The sequence below is a fragment of the Aotus nancymaae genome, unplaced genomic scaffold (assembly GCF_030222135.1).
Source record: "Aotus nancymaae isolate 86718 unplaced genomic scaffold, 86718_ANA_hifiasm-v0.15.2.pri h1tg000072l, whole genome shotgun sequence".
NCBI classification, from domain to species: Eukaryota; Metazoa; Chordata; class Mammalia; order Primates; family Aotidae; genus Aotus; species Aotus nancymaae.
Genome location: NW_026988487.1, coordinates 17,856,050 through 17,861,934, shown reverse-complemented (window position 1 = coordinate 17,861,934; position 5,885 = coordinate 17,856,050). Strand labels below are relative to the sequence as shown.

At 43.0% G+C, this 5,885-nt stretch overlaps 1 pseudogene; it reads left to right on the top strand.

Moving 5' to 3' along the window:
* Positions 1–303: 303 nt before the first annotated feature.
* LOC105715158 (ret finger protein-like 4A) lies at positions 304–1,161 on the top strand (annotated as a pseudogene).
* Positions 1,162–5,885: the final 4,724 nt, after the last annotated feature.

Below are 5,885 nucleotides of genomic sequence, written 5' to 3'. Positions count from 1 at the left end.
CTGAGATGGGGTCTGGAGGACAGTGCTCCTGGCCACCCAGCCTCTGCTGAGAACCATTCCTGGGATTAGATCTGCCCTTCCCAGGGAAAAAAGTGTCTCCCCGACCCTCCCGTGGGCTCTATGGTGTGATGCTGTGTCTGTATATTCTATACAAAGGTACTTGTCCTTTCCCTTTGTAAACTACATTTGACATGGATTAAACCAATATAAACAGTTTAAAAAAAAAAAGAGAGAGAGATCTGAGCTGTCAGCAGAAGCAGCTGGAGGCCAGGGGAGGAAACTCGGGAAGGGAAGACCTTTGCCATGGCTGAACACTTCAAACAAGTAATTAGATGTCCTGTCTGTCTAAATGATCTTGAAGAACCAGTACAACTGAAATGTGGATATGCCTGCTGCCTCCAATTCGTCAATTCACTGCAGGAACCCCATGGGAAAGATGTACTATGCCCCTTATGCACTGTGGCCTCTCAGAAGAATGACATCAAGCCCAAGTACAAGCTGAGGGCACTGATTTCCATCATCAAGGAACTAGAGCCCAAGCTGAAATCTATTCTAAGGATGAACCCAAGGATGAAGAAGTTTCAAATGGATATGACCTTGTATGTGGACACAGCCAGCAACTATCTTACCATTTCTGAAGACCTGAGGAGCATCCGATGTGGGGATTTCAGACAGAACAGGAAAGAGCAGGCTGAAAGCTTCATCCACACTGTGCATTCTGGGGACCTGTTGCTTCACTTCTGGCCGCCATTACTGGGAGCTGGATGTGGGCACCAGCAAAATATGGGATGTGGGCATTTGTAAGGAATCTGTGAATCGACAGGGGGACATTGTACTTTTTTCAAAAGTTGGCTTCTGGACTGTGGGTTCCAGAAAAGGACAGATCTTTGCTGCCAGCACTATGCCTTTGACTTTTCTCTGGGTGAGTCCCCAGTTGCACAGAGTGGTGATTTACCTGGATGTAGGTATGAGGTCCATTTCCTTTTATAATGTTAGTGATGGGTGCCATATCTACACATTCAATGAGATTTCTGTTATTGAGCCACTGCGTCCATTTTTTTCTCATAAACGTGAAACTCAAGATGATCAGAGCTTCCTATCCATCCTGTGATCAATCCAGACAGTGCCAGTCCCCCAGTTTATTCTGAGGAAAGCAAATAAACATTTGAACATAATCATCGATAGCAAGTTTCTGTGTGTCCGTAGCCAGAGCTAAGAACATTTCTGCTAGATACACATAGGTACAAAGGGGTAGAAGGGAAACATCAGTCATCTTGTAAACCACAAACAGAAAGCAATTATATTAATTAGGGGAAAATTACATTTTACGTATAAAGTTTGTCATATTTTCTTTGGGGCTTATGTTTATTCTTTTGTTCAATAAATATTTTGAAATTTCAGATTCATTTGTCAATATTTTCTATTTTCTGCAAGATCAATGCACTATATGTTATGGAAGTTATGAACTAAATAATAATTCCAATGTGAGCCAACAGAGTAATTGATTTTTCAAATGATAAGAACTTATTTGAATACAGTAAAGTTATATATATATGTCTATGTATTCAGTTTAACCCAACAACTAAACACTCACATTCAAGTGTACAATGAGTGTTTGCCAGAGTAGATATGTGGAGTCATAGACAAAACTCATTAATATTAAAATTGAAATAATATACATCCCATTCTCTAATGGCAACAGAGTTAAGTTAGAAATCAGTAATGGGAAGAAATCCATGAATCCTTTAAATCCATGGAAATTAACCCTTTTAAATAAACCCTGATCAAATATTAAATTACGCTGGAAATTACAAGTATCCTGAACTGAATTAAAGTAAAATTCACAAAAATTTTAGATGCAGTTGGAAAAAAAAAAAAAAAAAGGACTTTGGGAGGAATCTGCGTTTCCCTCTAGATTAAGCCGGATCCCGGTGCTTGGGTCAAGTGGAGCTAGAGACAGTGGGACCCTCTTAGAACTCCAGGGACAGTCAACTTTCAGTAGGTGGTGCTGAGAAGAGAGTCCTCACACAGTTCTGGGTCAGCGACAATGGCATTTCCCCAGGACAACTGTGGGCTGGAAGAGGCTTATGTCACTACCTGGCATTTTTCTAAACCCAAGCAGGGCTTTAGAATACCCAGAGCTATCACAGGATTCAAGATCTGTCTCAGGACAGCAGGAACCTAGCGGAGAAGCCCAGGTCTGGGGTCTGGAGCTAACAGCCCAGATTACCTTCAGTCCACTTCTAGTTACCCCCCTAAGCAGCAGCCTCTCCATCCTCTTGAAACCCCCAGGATCAATGGGACAGAGTCCTGCAAGAGAGAACCATGGAGAGAATAGTGAGGGCTCTGGTGCCTCCCAAGTGGAACCTAACACACACTTCCAGATCTGCTGACAACCTAAAACCAAGAAAGCGCACTTCAAAGAGTGGTCACTAGGTGTCACCACTGCTTCTTAGGCAAGTGCCCTCATCTGTGAGCTAATGTCAAAGGTTGCTGGGGAGAGAAAAATTCCTTCTTGGAGACTGTTTACAGGCCTGATAGCTCCTGTGCTTCCCTTGAGCTCCATGACATTCACACTCCTCTCACCCCCTGGTCCTACCGCCTGGCCTGGATCACACAGGCCACCACAGAGTTGCTCTCTTGCTCTTCTCTCCTTCCCAGCTCCCTTGGCAGAACCCAAACTCCGTGTTCTCCATGCTGGCACTGGAGCATGTAGTTAGGGAAAGTCACCCGAGGCTGGCTTTGCTTTTGATTCATGATCACAAATCTCAAACAGGCACTTATTCCTGGTCATCCGTCTGTGAATAAGTGTCCAGCTCTCACTCTCTCACTCCTCAAACAACTTCATATGGAATCTTCAAACCTCCCATGCCCCTGTTCTGCTTGTACTTGTTCCATTTAGAAAGAGATACTAACTCCCTCTTTTCATCACCTAACCCCACCAAAATGTGTATATATCTTCTCCTCTTTCACCTCTACTCTGTATCTCATCTCCCCTTACTTTCTCGAGGTCCTTTGGCTTTCTCTACTTTCTTCTGGATTAATATCACCCTCTATCCTAGATAATTCCCACCAATAAACAATTAAGCTTTAGTATCCCTCATCTTAAAAAAAATCTCTTTATACCAAGTGACTCTCCAGTTACCAGCCTGAGTCCCTCTTCTCTTTCAAACTAGATTTCACCTTTCATCTCAACACCATTTTTAAAAAATGCTGTTTCTATTAACTATCTCCCATTCACTCTTCAGCCTGCTCAAATCTGGCTAATGCCCAGCATTCTCCACTGAGATGATTTCTCAAGATCACTATAACCTCCATGTTACCAAATGGACATAAATATCCTCACATTTCCGCCAGGATTGTGGACACCAGTCTGGACAATGTTCTCCCTCTTGGCTTCCGTGACCCCACCCTCTCCTGATTTTCTTAGATTTATCCTTGGTTTCCTTTGTTTGTTCCTCCACTCTCTGATATTAAATATCAGAATTTTCAGTCTTTTTCTTGGATAGTTTTCTCTTTTTCTTTTTACCCTATCTACCTGGGTAATCTCACCCATTCCTGTTGATCTATACATCGCCTTTTGATGCTGATGGCTCCCAGATTTGTATTTTGGGCCCAGTCCCACCTATTTCACATCTTCACTTGCACATTCATGAGCATGTCCAGAATGGAATTCTCAATTTCTTTCGCTCCCCAAAACACCTGTCCTGCATTTAGTCTTCTCCATCTCTGTAAATTGCACTGCTGTTGCCCACAATGCCCAAGCCCCAAACACAGGAATCAGCATTTTCTTCACGCTCATATTCATTCCATAAGCACATTCTATTCTCTCTCCAAAATTCATTTCAAATTTCTCACTTCTACTTTCACCCTCATCTGAACCACCATCACCTCCCTATGAAACTGACACAGGACATTTCTAACTGTCTCATTTCCACACTTTTTGATCCAGCAGCAACAGAGGTCTAAAAACTAAGTCAGTGATGGGACCATACTATTTCTTAATCTGGTGTATATATGTAGAACTTTGTGATGTGCTTAAGATTTGTACACTTTGCTGTAGGTTATATCTCAAATAAAAACAAAAACAATGATGACAACAACAAAATAAAGCCAGGTTCATTGGTACATGCCTGTAATCCAGGCTACTTGAGAGGTCAAGGCCGGAGGATGGCTTGAGCCCAGGAACTTAAGACTGGCCTGGCAACATAGAAAGACCCTGTCTGAGAACAAAACACCTAAGTAAAATGCCAATTCTCTTTTTTTCTTTTTTACAAGTCTCAAAGATCTGATGGTTTTTAAAAAATGCCAATTCTCTAGTTAAAATTCTTCAGTGGTGTCCCTCTGAACTTAGGGGAAAAACCAAGCCCTGCATCTCTTGGCCCCAGTTTTTCCCTCCAGCTTCCTCTCCTATTGTATTTCTTCCTTGCTTGCTAGAGCCCAGCTGTCCCAGCTTCATTTAGTTTCCCCAATAATCCAAGAACTGTCCTGCCTGCCTCAGGGCCTTTGCTCAGCCTGTTTCCTTAGCCCGGAACACTTCCCCATTCTTAGGACCTTCTCCTTCATGTCACCTACCCAGGCTTTCCCAGGCTCCCCGCCCACCCCTCAACCCCCATCTAGACCATGTCATCCCATTTATCCTTTCTGCTCCTTACTGTGTTTTTTTTTTTTTTAGACAGGGTTTCACTCCTGTGGCCGAGGCTGGAGTGCAATGGTACAATCTTGGTTTGCTGCAACCTCTGCTTCCTGGGCTCAAGCAATTCTACTGCCTCAGAATCCCAAGTAGCTGGGACTACAGGCACGTGCCACCACACCCAGCTAATTGTTGTATTTTTAATAGAGATGAGGTTTCACCATATTGCTCAGACTGGTGTCCAACTCCTGGGCTCAAGTGATCTGTCCACCTCTGCCTCCCAAAGTGCTGGGATTACAGGTATGAGCCACCATCACTTCCCACAGTGAAGAGCTGTGGTCTAATCCAACACCCAGTACTCATGGTTTCTATGAATTCGTGTACAAGTGGAACATAAGCGACCTTCAAGTTGAATGATGAATTAAAAAAAAAAACAAAACCATAAACCACCTAAAGGAATGACGACAGGCATTTGATGAAACAGGCTATTGTACCGTGAAAGGAAAATAAATATTGGGACCCCAAAATCACTAAACTAAAGGGAAAAGTCCAACTAGGACCTGCTTAGGACAAACCTGCCTCCCATTGATTTTATAAACCTATTATAATTGTCTTTTTTCCACAGTTGGGACCAGATTATACATTTGACACTTGCACACTTATTACACATGTTATTATATAAAAGTGCTACACAGATAACAAATGCTACAATTCTTATACTCAAAGAGCAAGCAGATACCTTTTGCTTTAGTTCCTATAAATCATGGCAGAGGTGCTTAAACTTTAAAAATCGCCTTTCCTCATAGGAGTCTAAACAATGCCTCAACACTGCCAAGAGCCATAGCAATCTACACAAGCCAGGTAAAGGGAAGATTAGGGCCAAGCAAAGGTTGGGGATGGGGATTGGAAAGGCAAGCACAGGTGGATAGGGAGAAAGCCAGAAGCTGGCAGCAGACCTCATTACCCTGCAAGTTTGGGCAACACTGTCTACTTTCAAGCTCCCCTCTCCCTGGATTAATACCCTCACATCTGTGCCCCTCACCTTGCCCTCAATCCTTTGTGATCTCAGTTCATTCTAGTGCAGCAGTCTCCACCCTCAGTCTGAAGTGAAGAGAGATGATGGATATACAATGTCACAGATCTAGTTGTGTCCTCCAAAGAATACAATGGGTAAGTGCAAAACAGGGGAGTAGTATGCATAAGAAATTAAAGGCCATTGACAACAAGCACATGCACACGTGCACACACAGCT